Below are 14,159 nucleotides of genomic sequence, written 5' to 3' on the forward strand. Positions count from 1 at the left end.
TCCAAATTTCACCACATGATGGTGCCCAATTTTGACTTCATAGGACATATTAAACACTTAGCTTGTTATTATGTTCAAGGTAATCAGATTTGTTTATCATTCTAATGGCCTCTTCAAAACTATTCTGGATTACTACTTTGGATCTATTCTACATTACTTGGCAACAACATACTCTGTAACAGATTAGGCAGTATAATCACATATGTTAACTTGAGAGTGCCCACACTCAATCTACTTATCGTGATGTGTTAAATCAATTACTGTTAGACATTATTTGTCTGATAATCTACCAAATCTTTGAATTGAAGAATTTGTGATTTAATTAATAGCTTGTTCAGGGTAATCAGACTTGTATATAATTCTAATGGCCTTCTTTTGAAAACTATTCTGAATTACAACTTTGGATCTTATATTACTTTGCAACAATCTACTCGGTGACAGATTAGGCAGTATAATCACATATGTTAACTTCAGTGCCCACACTGTATTTATTTATGGTTATTTGTTAAATCAAGTACTGTTAGACATGAAATAGGAAGTGTTTAACATAAATGTTATGGCTACTCACCATTGTAGCTCGCTCCTGGTCAATGATACGAGCCTCTTCTTGCAGTGGAAAACTTGCAGCCAACAAACACCGTGGAACCTAAAGGAATGAAATTAAACATTAACATTTCGCCTCGACCAATTTTCACACGTACAACGCAACGCGGCTACACTTCTGCTATTACAAACGTAAATCTCCTTAAACACAATGAGTGTTACTTACCGTGTACGCTCTAGGCAAAATTGGATGTGATGCAATTCCAAATCTATCTGAAACGGCAGTTAAAAGTAGAGTTACATCAAGTTTTCTTTTTTAATCAACACAATCATTTACAACCGTTGACCAGAAAGAATCGTCGAAATTCGACGTCCCCCACAAACGCCACGCTCACTCGCTTTTCAGGGCAACAAAAGTACTTCTTTTTAAAAACGATGAGTTGTACTTACCGTGTACGCTCTGGACGGTCCAGTTGCAAGCAGAAAATAAAAATATTTCTCTTGTTAGTCGTATGTTACCATCCGCTGTGTCTTTGTCAACATCGCCGCCGTTTTCCTACTTCCTGCTGCGAGCCACGCCCACGGATTTAAATTTGGGCGGAAGCTCTTTCCATTGGCGTCGTTTTCGCGTATAGCAAATCCGATTGGTTGGGAAGGGGGCACGGTTATGCAGCCGAGGGGTCCTGTGATCGGTGGGATGTAAAGTAGGCGTCGACGTCACGTCCGCGTCACGTGACCACGACGTGGCAGACGTCATATAGCAACCGCTGTTTTGTTTAGTAGACTTACAGTTGTTATGCATTGACATAATGGCGCACACACCAAATAGATTTAAATAAATTAAATAATTCTTCTGCCCACTCTCTTTTAAACAAGTTAACTCTCCCCGCGGATTTGAATTCCGGCGAAAGTTACGCCCATCGACGTCACGTATGTCACGTGACCACGACGTGGCAGATGTCATATAGCAACCGCTGTTTTGTTTAGTAGATTTACAGTTGTTATGCATTGGCATAATGGTGTGCACTCAAAATAGATTTAAATAAATTAAATATTTCTTCTGCCCACTCCCTTTTAAACAAGTTAACTCTGCCCACGTCCATTGACGTCTTGTCTGCGTCACGTGACCACGACGTAGCGACGTCATATAGTAACCGCTGTTTTGATCAGTACACTTACAGTTATTATGCGTTGACATAATGGCGCACTGGTTAGCATGGCCACCTCTTAAGCATGATGTTGCGGGTTCGACGCCTGATCAATGTTAGCATGGAGTGAGCTGAAGTGCATGGCGCTGAAGATTTGAATCTTTGAAATGCGCTGAGGTCTGACATATCAGGCAGAATGGTTTGCCATCACGTTCAACAAAAAATAGAAACTTTCCCACTCTGATTAAAACGTCCTGTGTTCATCTACGTATTTTCGTTTTGCTGTGCATCTTTTCCCTGCCATTTCGAGAGCCCAATTGACACTCATAGTTTAAAGAAATGTGTTTGCCCATCCTACTTTGTGGAATTTCACCACATGCGCTTTTGACCAAAATACCAAATTGAACTCAAGTGAAGCCAACACGCACAACCCCCCCCCCACACACACACACACACACAAATGTTGATATGAACATAAAAGAGCCGCATGCGGTTCGGGAGTTGCGGCTTGGCCAAACCTGTACTATACAACTTTATTTGTATAAAATTTTCACAACAGCTGTCACACAAACAAAGCGGGAAAAACCGAAGACGTGCGTGTTCCGCCCACGCTGGATTTATTTGCACCTTTGAAAAGACACCGTATTGCCGCAGATGTGGCAAAGAGTACTTTTGGGCATCTGAGACGGAAGGATGTCCAAAGCATCACGTCACCTGCTCTGGTAGGCATGGTGGTGGGACGTTGAGGTCAACCGCTTTGGGGTTGGCTGAATCTTTGATCGCAGGATGCCACACACTTGAAGACAGAAGCAGAAAAGCAGAGCTAAATGCAAAATGTACTCACCGGTGACTCCAATTTTTTTCCCCCCTGAAGAAACAGCTGGACGGGTGGCCCCGGCTGGCCAGTGGGACTCTTGTTATTCTGACCCTTTTTAGTGCGCGTTTGGGGCAACAACCGTTTTTTGTGGCGCTCTCTTCTGGTTCAAAAGTGCCCTGCATGTGAATTTGCTTTTCCTGCCTTCTGATTGGATGAGCGCCGGTGTGACGCGGTGCCTCTGTCACCGTGGCGGGGGGTATACGTTGGCATCGGAGCGTCTGCCAACGTCTGAGACCGGCTGGCAGTGTATCGGAGGTGTCGAGTGCGGTGCCGCTGGAGCTCACTCACCAGCTGGTGTTAGGGCCACAGAATGAAGGCCAAGGAGAAGAATAGAAAGAGAAACAGAAACTTCTCCTCCAATTGTTTGATTTGTCTCTTCTGAGCTTCGATGAATTCTTTCAGCTCTTTGTTCCTCTAGGACGGACAAATGGAAAGTGGCATTCAAAAGCCAGTAAGCGTGCAAGTAAGTGCCGCGCTGGCTTTGGGCCCTTACCTGTTGCGCGCTGTGCAGCAGATCCATTCTCTCTTGGAGGATGCAAGCGTCGCGCTCCCTCAACTCGCACATCAGGGCTCGCTTCCATTGGTCCACGGCGCTCCTAAGCTCTTCTCTCTGATCCGCCGTCAGCACGTCATTCACGCCAGCGTGGCTGGCTTTTTCGCCGTCCGTGGCGGGGCAGTCCCGCTGCGGTAGCGCCTCGTACAACATGGCCTCCAGCTCCAGGATCCTCTGGGCCGCAATCCTCGTCCATCAGTGGTCCGGCGGGAGATTTGAGGGCGGCTTACCTTATGAGCCTGGTCCATGGAACACTTCCTGAAGTCCAACTCTTCATCCAGGTAGCCCTTCTGCTTGCAGAACATATCCTAGCACAGCTCAAGGTCAGAATTGTTGGGGCACATTGCCGGAGTTCCCCTTGGCTGATGTCGCGTGTCTGTCTACCTTCTCACTTTCAATGTCCAACATCTTCTGTTGAAGTGCTGACTTGGTCACTTTGATGTATTCTAACCACTGAGGAAAGGCTGCTGTCACATAAGCAGAATGCGAGAGCGTGCGTGGACGTGCGCGTTACCTTCTCGGCTAGGGTGAGAAGGGTCCTGGCGTGAATCACGACCACCTGCTCCTCGTTGGTGAGATTCTGCAAGAGCCCAAAGGCACAGCGTCAACAAGCTTCTTTCAGCGCAAAGCCTTCCAAAAGTCACATTTGAGCCGCCGAGTCTCGTGGAGTGCGAACATAAGGAGTTCGACATACACTTACGGCGTTATAGCCCAGGATGTCCAGCTTCTTCATCAGATCACTGATGACGATGTCCGGGGGAAAGGCGCAAGGAGCAATGTAAGGTGTTCTGGGACCTCGGGTTAAGGTTAGGGTTGCAAGGGACGCCTTACGTACGCTCACGCCCTCGGCCTCGCAGTAGATCTGCAAAGGGCTGAGGCCGTCTGGGAAACGGACTTGCAGAAACTTCAAGACGGGGGAGCGCCACTCCCTCTCCTGAAAGGCAGAGGCATGCATCCGTCCGTCCGTCCGTCCGTCCGTCCGTCCGTCACATCTCTGGCCTCAACACGCTTGTGCGAGTCTTCCCACCTCCAGCTCCAGGATGCGGAACTCAAGCAGTTCGTTTTGGTCTCGGATATCCTGGATGTGCTCTTTCAGACGCGCTTCTTCCGCCTCCATCCGCCTGACCTGAAAAGACAGTCAGACCTCATCTGCGGGGCTTCCCGACAGGTGTGACGCCAAGCGACTCCGCCCAGCGCCTTTCTTTCCGTCACCTTTTCGGCCAACTGCTGATTGCTCTGACGCAGCAGCTGCTTCTCCTCCACCCACTTGACATTCTAGAAGAGACAAACGCGTGGACAGCTTTGGAATGTTGTGTCATTTTCATCCACAAATTCTTTGGTTGACTGGAAAATGACATTTGCTTTTCTCCGCATTTTCCCAGCCACGTTCGGGGGGGGGGGGGGGGGTGGGGTTGGTCCAGTAATGCCAGACGGATGAGTGACTGAAGAATGTAGCTATTTTGTCTGAGAAAAAGGTGTGCTCATTGATGAGCTTACCTGTCCTTGTTGCTTCAGCGCTGACTCCAGATCTGCTACTCTGCTTTGATAGTGACCCATTTCTACCATCAGCTTTTCTCTGGTCTGAAAGGAGGAGGAGGGAGGCTCCTCCTCCTCCTTTCAGACCAGAGAACACCCGAGGCTGGGTGAGAACGGGGAGGCTGCGACCCGGCCGGGGGTTGCGGGAAGGGGCGCCACCTTGATCTCCTTCTCGGCGTCGTAGTCCCCTTCGCTGGTCTGGGCTAGCAGAGCGTAGGCTCGTTGCAGCGCTTGATATTCTTGCGTCAGCTGGCGGTAGCGAAGCTCCGCCTCTTCATGCACACACCAATGCAACACAGCACTAGTACCAGAATCAGTCAGACCGGCGACAAAGCACCCGCGACGCAAAGACGAGTCCGATTCCAGGCTGAAGAGGAATGTTTGGTGCCAATACGCTGGCAGAAATGGCGGGCTACCTCTTCGGGTTCCGTGTCGGGGTTTCTGTCGGTGTGAAAAGACAAGGACGATCCGTCCGGGTCCACCAACACGTCTTCGTCGTAGCCGTAAAATGTTTCGATGACCTGCGGGCGCGGAAGCAAACATCTCTCTGAACAAACTGAAGCGACACCTCACGATGAATCGACGAGAGGAACGATAGCGAGAAAAAGGCCATTTCATCTTGCGCAACACCAAGCAGCCGCAAACAAACAGACTCACCTTGCAGGACCTCACGCTTTGTTCCTCCTCAGAGATTCTCGACGTCGGTATCGTAGCAGCAAATCTCTCTCCTGTCGACACAAATAATCCGCCTTTGAGATTCTTTGGATGCAAAGGGAACGAACGGCTCCGGCGCAGAAACAAACGCGACTCACAATGACATTTCTGACATGAGCTCCTGTCTCCAGAGCCTGAAAAACACGTCACCGGCGATGATTGGAGGGACGCTCGTCTTTTCCAAAAGTGACAACTACAGGGTGTGTCAGGGTTTTCCAGATTATCTTTATCGTATCATTGTGTTGCTTTGACTTTGACTGCGACCTGTAATAAATAATATTATTTATCCCTTATTTATCCCTATCGCTTATCCCTTCCTACACAAAGTCGTAAAACACCCCTTGCTATGTTTTGACTAGAGGTCAAGGGCTTCCTCTATTCAATCCACTCTTACACCCACCCTGTTTCTCTTAATTAAAATGCTCGTGCAGGAGCCGAGAGTCAGACTTCATTCGTACAACGGATGGACTCTCCACCTGCAGGTGTCCAAAAGAACTTACTTGTCTCCCGTGTGGTTCTTGCAAAATAAGTTGGAGCGAGCGCAACTCTAACAGGGTGCATTTTGCCACTAGCTGCCTACGGACAATGACGTCGCGCTCGCGGCTCATGGTTGACGGGCTGAGCAGCCGGGCAAGTCCGTCGTTTTCAGCGCACAGCGAGTGGCAAAGGCGCTGACAAAACGGGAGCTTTGAGCTGCTGAAAACGGCAAAACAAGTCTAAAGCGTGTTCAAACGCGTGCGCACAATGCTCCTGCTTGAAAGGTCGGAATTTAAGGGGCCAATTTTTTGGATGGCGGCCGCCGGCCAAGCTTTGGACGGAAAAGGTTTCCTGGCGACAGCGAGCGAGCGCGGCGCTGCCGTACGTGCACCGAGTCGCCTGCCTGAAGACCTTGGACAAGTCGTCGATGATGTGCCGCTGCTCCACAACTTGAAGGAACTCCATTTCACCGTCCTGCTGGCCGCAACCGCGGTCCAGGTCATTGAGCGAACTAGGCCTTCTCTGTGGAACACAAATGCAGTGGACTCTGTTGGCACGCCGCCGTTGTCCGCGTCGACTTACCAAGCTTGCCATCTCCTCGTTCTCCTGGGTGACAAAGCGCACTTTGTTTTCAAGGCGACACAGCACCAGCGAGAGTTCTTCATTCTTCCTGCTCAGGCGTTTGTTTTTGTACAGGAGTGGCAGAAACTGGCTTTCTGTTTCTCTCAGTCGCTTTAGCTGCAAGCATGAAGTGCGGGATGTGAAAGACGCACAACACGCGGGCCAGAACGTATCCATTTCTTTTGCATCGGTTTGAACGGAATCGTGGCTTTGGCTCCCAATAAAAGACATCTACCAGGCAACCGACTCGCCGCGCCGCTCAACTAATAAGCAAGCGCAATGGGTGCCTCGCTGGATGGCGCGCATCAAACGTAGCGCAAACCTTCAAGCGTGCCGTCAATAAATTACCAGTTCATTGCGCTCTTCAGAAAGCAGGGCGTTTCGATCCTCCAGTTTCCTGATGACTGCGCTGAGCTCAGCGATTTTCAGATGAAACCGTCGCGTGTCCCGATCCTCCTGAGACTGAAAACGCCCCGCAACACACACACACAAGCACTCGTTCAAAGTTCAAAACTGTTTTTGTGCTACCTTCCTCCAGCAACGAACTAAGTCATGCGTACTGCAAGTGTGTGATGAGGTGGCTTACACAATGAAGAGGATTGCTAGTAGCGGCGTTGACCCCACTTCCAGGGTAGTTTAGGCCCGCCCTTTGGGAATCCCTCAGGGCAGCGATCTGCTGCTCGGCAGCCTGAGTCTGCAGCTGAAGGCGGTGGACGTGGCCGGCCCCAGGGCTTCATCCAAAACACTAACCGCTCTGTCTTTCAGCTTGATCTCATCCGTCTGGATGTACAAACGGGGAGCGCTCAGGCAGGCGGGCAAACTCATTTGCCAGAATTGTGACAAAAACAAAGAGAGCAACCGGCCAATTTTTTTCTTGAATCGACTAGAACACCTTTGCTGTGACAAAAGCGAAGCGAGCAACCGGACATTTTCTTCTTGTGAAATAGAATAGAATAGAATGCCTTAGGTGTCATTGCACTGCAGGTATACAACGAAATTGGGAACATAGCCACGCACCGCGCATCTGATCAGTCCTACCAGTCGGCGGATCTCCCTCTCGCAGTCTCTCTTGGTTCGGCTCAGCTCCTCCCGATGCTGGTGATGAGCCGATCGGAGCTCGGCCGCTCGGGACTGCCAGGCCTGCTGGGCCGCTGCCAGGGCTTCTTCCGCGCTCCTGGTGGAGGCGACACCGCTCGGTCTCCCGACACCGCCGCGTCTCCTCCACCTCCGCCAGCAAAGCGCCCCCCCTCCTCACCTGAGCAGACATTGCGCCACACCGGGCCGTTGAGACCGCAACGGAGCGCCGCGACGCTTACTGGGGACAAGCTACACAATACGGTAGCGGCCGCATCGAAGCCCGACGTGGCGTGCGGATAGTCAGACACGGATAGAGCGGATCACCTTGTCCATGGAGCCGTCCCTCAGGCTGAGGACCAAGGCATTCAGTCGCTGGATCTCTCCATCTTTGATTTTGATCACTCTCATCAGCTCCATTTCATGCTGCCGCAGTAATGTCTCCCTGGTAATGGCTAACTCTTTCTGCTTCTCCTCATGGAGTTTGCTTTTGAGTTCCGTCATGGCGGCGGTGGCACGGTGGTGCTCCGCCCGCAGGTCCTGACTTCTCTCTCTCTCCAGACAGCTGACCTGACATGACTTAGACTTAGACAAACTTTATTGTCATCTTGTCTGCACATGGTGCATACAAAACGAAATTCCGTTGCATACGTCTTACAACAAAGTAGTGATATTGCAGTTGAATAGAAGTAACATATCCTATGAAAATATATATATATACATATACTATATATATATATATATATATATATATATATATATATATATATATATATATATATATATATATATATATATATATATATATATATATATATATTAAAAATAAGTATAAAGTGCAGCAGTGATAATTATGCAATAGTGCAAGTAGGCAAAACAGTATTCAAGAGTGTGCAGAGGAATGCTAAACCATGTATTAAACTTCTATTTAAAGGGTTTATACAAGTTCAGTAAAGTTGGTAGTGCGAGATAGTGCAAGATAGAGGTCCGTAGTGTCATAAAGTACAGTTCTGTGAATGTGTGATGCAGAGTTCAGTTTAGAGCTCAACAGTTCTAGTGTTCAAGCAGAACTAAGAGCGTGTGAAGAGTTGGACACACACGCTGTTAATCCCGCAATGTCCACACAAACCAACATAATTGGAAACTTCACCCAACAAGCTCAGCCGAGCACCACACAACTGGGAGCGACTTATCTGGAAAATACAGGGATGCCCGGAAATGACCTGGAAAGAGAGACACGGGCCTTTAAAACTTTAAAAGGAATGGTACGCGTAAAGTACCAAAAAGAAAGCGTCAAAGAATATTTATTGGCAACTTGGCCAGTAATCAAAGACGGTCCGGGCGGAGAGTTGTCAAAGAAGTTGTGGCTGCAATATATTACAGCCGAGCCCATTGGAAGGGATGAGACAGCCCAGGAAGCCTACCAGAGGTGGGTGGATGATGAAGAAGATGACGAAGATGCACATATAACCAGAGCTAAAGAAGCATTAAAACAGGGTCTCACCTTGCTGAATGTGTGGCATAAGTTGAAACAAGTGATAAGCCCAAACAGATACGTGCGAGTACTGAGAGCAGTTACCGAGGACAAGGACACCACTTTTGTGAAGCTGGGTGCGGAGGCAACTCTGGCACGAATCGAAGAATCCATAAAGAAATGGGACAGAGTAACAAAACACTACATGGAGAGACAAAAGCCGAATCCATCGGGCAGCACTCGCACTCGCACAGAAGATACACAAGCAAGTCGGAAACCACCACCACAGCCAACTTATGGGAAGGGGCAAAAATTTAATGATAATCAGAGACAAAACACCCGAGAGAATCCCAAACCCCCTTATGGTAAAGTGAATTCAACTGGTTATGTGGCAAAAGATGTGTATGACAAAATGTCACCAGAAGAAAGAAAGGCCCTGGCAGAGGCTCGCAAGGCTGCGGCCCCTGCTGGGCCCAGAAAATAAGTGAAAAAGAGGCGCGGGTCACCCTGTCAGGCGTGTACAGAGAGGGAGACAATCTCTACACTGATATTGATGGAGCTCCATATTTAGTAGATACCGGAGCTGAGGTGTCGATGACCCGCAAAGCCTTGAAAGTGATAGGACACCTAACTGTTATGATGGCAGATGGATCAGTGACCAGCATGCCAATTGGAGTCTGGAAAAGAATCGTTTGGGTGAAAGGGCCCCACAATTTACTGACATTAAGAGACGCCGAAGATCTGAAAAAACCGGCACATCAGCGTCAGCCAGTAAAAGCAAGGTTGGAAAATATTAAAGCAAAAACAGTCCGAGTGGGTCCAACTAAAACCATGCCACTGAATGAGTGGTACAAACCTGTGGATGTGGACTCCGTCCGGATCCAATTGGTCCAAAACAGCGACCTGTCTCCAGATGGGAAGCAGAAACTGACCGCCATATTGGAAAGGGCAGCTGTGGCGTATTTCAAGAACGACTGTGGTGACCTTGGATCAAAATACATCCACACAATTGAAGGAGGAGTGCATCCACCGGTGAGACAATATCCCTTGAATCCCGAAGCAGTGGCTGAAATGGAAACAATCGTGAAGGAACTTCTACAGCTTGGCATCATTCGGGAAGAATCAAATCCAGTGACCAACAGCCCGATTCAGGCAGTGAAAAAACCAGAGGCGTCCGGGGGAGGATGGAGGCCAGTTATCAACTTTAAAGCTCTTAACCGCCGGACGGTGGCTAATCGAGCGAGCCTCATAAATCCCCAGGCATCCCTAAAGACGCTAAGAGTGAAGAAATACAAATCATGCATTGATTTAGCAAACGGGTTCTTTTCACTACGACTGGCCAAAACATCACAAGGAAAAACAGCATTCACGCATAAAGGGAAATCATACGTGTGGCAAAGATTGCCACAAGGATACAAAAACTCCCCAAATGTGTTTCAATCAGCGGTTTTACAAGTTTTGAGTGGTTTGGATGTTACGGTGTACATCGATGATGTGTTTGTTTCAAATGACGAAGAGGAAGAACATTTGGACTTGCTGCAGAAAGTGGTGGAACGAGTCTCCGCTGCCGGCCTCAAGCTGAATCTCAAGAAATGCCAACTAGCTCGATTCCAAGTGGATTACTTGGGATTCCAAGTGACTGAGAACCTAGGAATCTCAGAAGGATTTCGACAGAAAATTGAACAGATTTCGCCCCCGAGATCAGAAACAGAGTTGCAGCGAATACTTGGACTGTGCAATTATGCGCGGGATCATATTCCTCACTATCAGAAACATGCAAGGCCGCTGTACGGCCGCTTGAAGAAAACACCGGAGGGCCAAAAACCAACAAAGTGGCAGTGGTCAGACAAAGACAATGAGAACTTGAATAATTTGAAACAGGCCGTCCGAGAAGCCGTGCGGCTTGAGCCACGAAGTTTGACAGTAAGACTGGTCGCAAAGGTGCAGTGCGAAGAAAATGATGCAATGGTGTCGGTCAGCAACGAAGGTGCCGGTTTGGTGGCCTTGTGGACCTACACCCTGTCCAGCGTCGAGAAAAAATTCCCCCAGGAGGAGAAAGAACTTGCAGTGTTGGCGAGGTACTGGAGTAATTTAAAAGACCTGGCCCAGGGACAAGGTATCAAAGTCCAGACCGGAAGTAACGTGCATCGTTTTCTAAGAAAGACTACAATCGAGAGCACTAAAGCGACCAACATCCGATGGGGCAGATGGGAAGACATCCTACTAGACCCCGACTTGGAAATTGGACCAAATACAACCTCCACAAAGAAGCCGATACCCAAAAAGAGTATGGATGAAGAGAAGCCCTATGAATGGACTCTTTACACCGATGGGTCAAAAAAGGAAGGAGAGCAGAATGCCCACTGGGGGTTTATTCTGAAGCAGAATGGAGTGGAGCGTTGCCGCCGCAAAGGAAAGACACCCGGCAGCGCGCAAGCAGGAGAGGCCACGGCAGTGCTGGAAGGACTGTTAGAAGCAGAAAAAAATCACGCTGGACGCGTAAGACTTATAACTGACAGTCATTATTGCGCGCAAGCTCTCAAATTCGATCTAGCCATTTGGGAAGAGAATGGCTTTGAGGGCGCGAAAGGAAAACTAGTGGCCCACTATGAAGTGTGGAAAAAAATAGCCGAGTTACGGCTAAATTTGAGTCTGGATGTGGTTCACCAGAAATCTCATGTAAAAGAAGGAGCTCATTGGAGAGGGAATAACGAAGTTGATCGATATGTCCAGGAAAGAAGAATAATAGTTGTAGGAGCAGAAAAATGGGACAAGACCCCTCGCGGAAAAGTGGTCCCAGACAAGAGCGTGAGGCAAGTCGTGTCGGCAGTGCATGAAGCACTAGGCCACGCGGGTCCACTGCCTACGCGGAAAGAGTTAGAGAAGCTGGAACTCTGGGTCCCTGACCGAATGATTCGTGCGGTTCTGCGGGATTGTAATCCGTGCAACAAATACAACGCAGGGCGAAGAGGACGACGCACGGACGGATTGACGATCAGGAGTACTGTGCCGTGGGGCTCGGTTTGTATGGACGTAGCTGGCCCCATGGGAATAAGTGGCGCAAAGGGTGAAAAATACCTGGTTGTGCTGGTAGACTCGATGTCAGGACACGTCGGGCTGAAAGCAGTGAGAAAAGCCAATGCAAACAGTGTGATCAAGACACTAGAAGATGGGTGCATGTGGCTAGGAATCCCAAAAGAGTTGAGAACAGACAATGGAACTCATTTCAAAAACGCCCAGGTAGACGAATGGTGTCGTAGGTGGGGAATAGTCAGAGTCTATTCGCCTCCCTACACACCACAGGCAAACGGAGTGGCCGAAAGAAGTATTGGCCTAGTCAAAACCTGGTTGGGAAAAAATGCAAACGGGAAAGAGTGGAGTACTAAACTACTTGATTTGGTTGCAGACCTGAACGGGAGGAGTAGGAGCAGCCGGCCCTCCCCGTCCGAAGAACTCAATCAACGACTCTTTGTGTCCCAGGAAGTGGGCAGAACCCAAGACAGCCCGTCCCAGGATAAAGAGAAGTGTCGGTTCAGCGTTGGACAGAAGGTGTGGATCAAGTCAAGGGACCTGAACAGCAACACAGCAGTGAAGGCCAAGTACGACTGCTCGGACATCGTTAGTGAAGTCTTGGACAGGAACACAGTACGACTAAAGAAGAAAGGTATCCAAGGAGTTGAACAGCTGAAGCCGTTATCGGCTGACCCGATTCAAGCCAAGAAGTAATTTAAATAACATATGGCAACGGACTACAGAATAATCCCGGCCTTCGTGCGCATGGCCGCACACAAAGGTGCGGTCATCGTAAGAAGAACGCCAAATGGGATCCAAACCGGAAGGGCCCTAAATCTGGTGAGATTGGCCAAGCGGGGTAGCACACCCGGTGGACCAGAACATTTTCACTGGACATGGGTCGACGAAGCGTGTGTCATTTGTTTGACACCCAACCTGTTGCCTACTATGTGGTCGGGAGTAGGCTTCATGATGCCACCGGTACTGACCACCGATGTAAGAGAACTGGAATTTGCCCAGAGGAATGAGGACAAGCTTCCAGTCAAAGTGTTAGATGCCATGGTATGCCACCAGTGTCGAATTACCATTTTGACACGAATGGTGTTCTTTTCACAGTGGGAGATCGGACCAACTACGGATGTACGGGCTCGACAAATTAGCTCGTGCACGTGTATTTGGGACGGCGATGAGCTGGAATATTGCCCCATGTGTTTAGAACACATGGCAAGAGGAAAATTATTGAAAGTCGGAGAAGCAGAGGGATGGCAAATCACCAGGGCAATGACCCCCCTGGCGACCCTCTATCCAGTGTTGGGAGGAGCATCTTGGCCGGCATATGATAATAATCAGGCCATGAAGAACCTTTATCTGGCCTTGGGCCATTGTTGGCCTTGGCCAAGGCCAGTCGGCCGGCCTGCCCCCGACAGTTATACAGAAGAGGCCGACGAAATGGCCTTGTTTGCTCGTGAGTCGGTTCTTTCCGCAGGAGGAACCGCAGTCCTTGGGGACCTGCTTGAGGGACCTTGGAGGCCCATGACTTGGGCTCGGGCTGTAGCCCAGTTGTTGGCGTGCAAGGACGCACCATTGGTCAAAGTGGAGGCAGCCCCTGCGGAAACAAGCCCGACTGTGAGCAACATGTACTGCTATCGAAGTATTTTGGACATGTGTAACAAGGACTTCCAGTATGTGACAAAAAAAGGAATATACTGTTTTGCCCCTGGGAATAAAGTTGGATCAGTCCTTATAGTGAATGAGGGTGAAGCAGCACTGGTAAGGATTACAGTGAAAATGGCCATCATTCCTTACGAAGGAATATATTCACTGGGAATCAAATTGGAGGCCAAAAGGCTTAGCCAAGTTGTAGCCATAAGAAACGCCGGGTCCCAGATACGGAATGTTCTTAGTGAACAAATACAAACAAGAAAGGAGCACGGCACAGTAGCGGCGATAGAATCTCAAAGAAAGGCCAAGGAGACAGATGACCTTGACCGGTCGGAAGCAAGAGAATGGGATAAAGGTCCCAGCCAGGAGTGGACACAGGGATGTCCAGCTGGAGGAAGCATGTTCCAATCGTTGGTGACGGAAGAAAATCCAACCACTTCTCTCCCGCCAGAAGTAGGAGTCCAAGTG

The 14,159-nt window shown here is 49.1% G+C and overlaps 1 protein-coding gene, 1 long non-coding RNA gene and 1 pseudogene across 2 annotated transcripts in view; 1 reads left to right on the forward strand and 2 right to left on the reverse strand.

Moving 5' to 3' along the window:
* The window catches only part of LOC137841035 (janus kinase and microtubule-interacting protein 3-like), a 143,081-nt gene that overhangs the window by 64,220 nt on the left and 64,702 nt on the right, over positions 1 to 14,159 (forward strand). The window lies entirely within an intron of this gene.
* On the reverse strand, positions 567 to 1,263 carry LOC137841022 (uncharacterized). The gene is made up of 3 exons (XR_011088329.1): positions 994 to 1,263; positions 770 to 816; positions 567 to 646 (listed from the first exon to the last, which is right to left on the reverse strand). It is a non-coding gene; the product is annotated as an uncharacterized lncRNA (long non-coding RNA).
* Positions 3,828 to 7,633, reverse strand: LOC125983417 (janus kinase and microtubule-interacting protein 3-like; annotated as a pseudogene).

Source organism: Syngnathus scovelli, chromosome 16 (assembly GCF_024217435.2).
Source record: "Syngnathus scovelli strain Florida chromosome 16, RoL_Ssco_1.2, whole genome shotgun sequence".
NCBI lineage: Eukaryota > Metazoa > Chordata > Actinopteri > Syngnathiformes > Syngnathidae > Syngnathus > Syngnathus scovelli.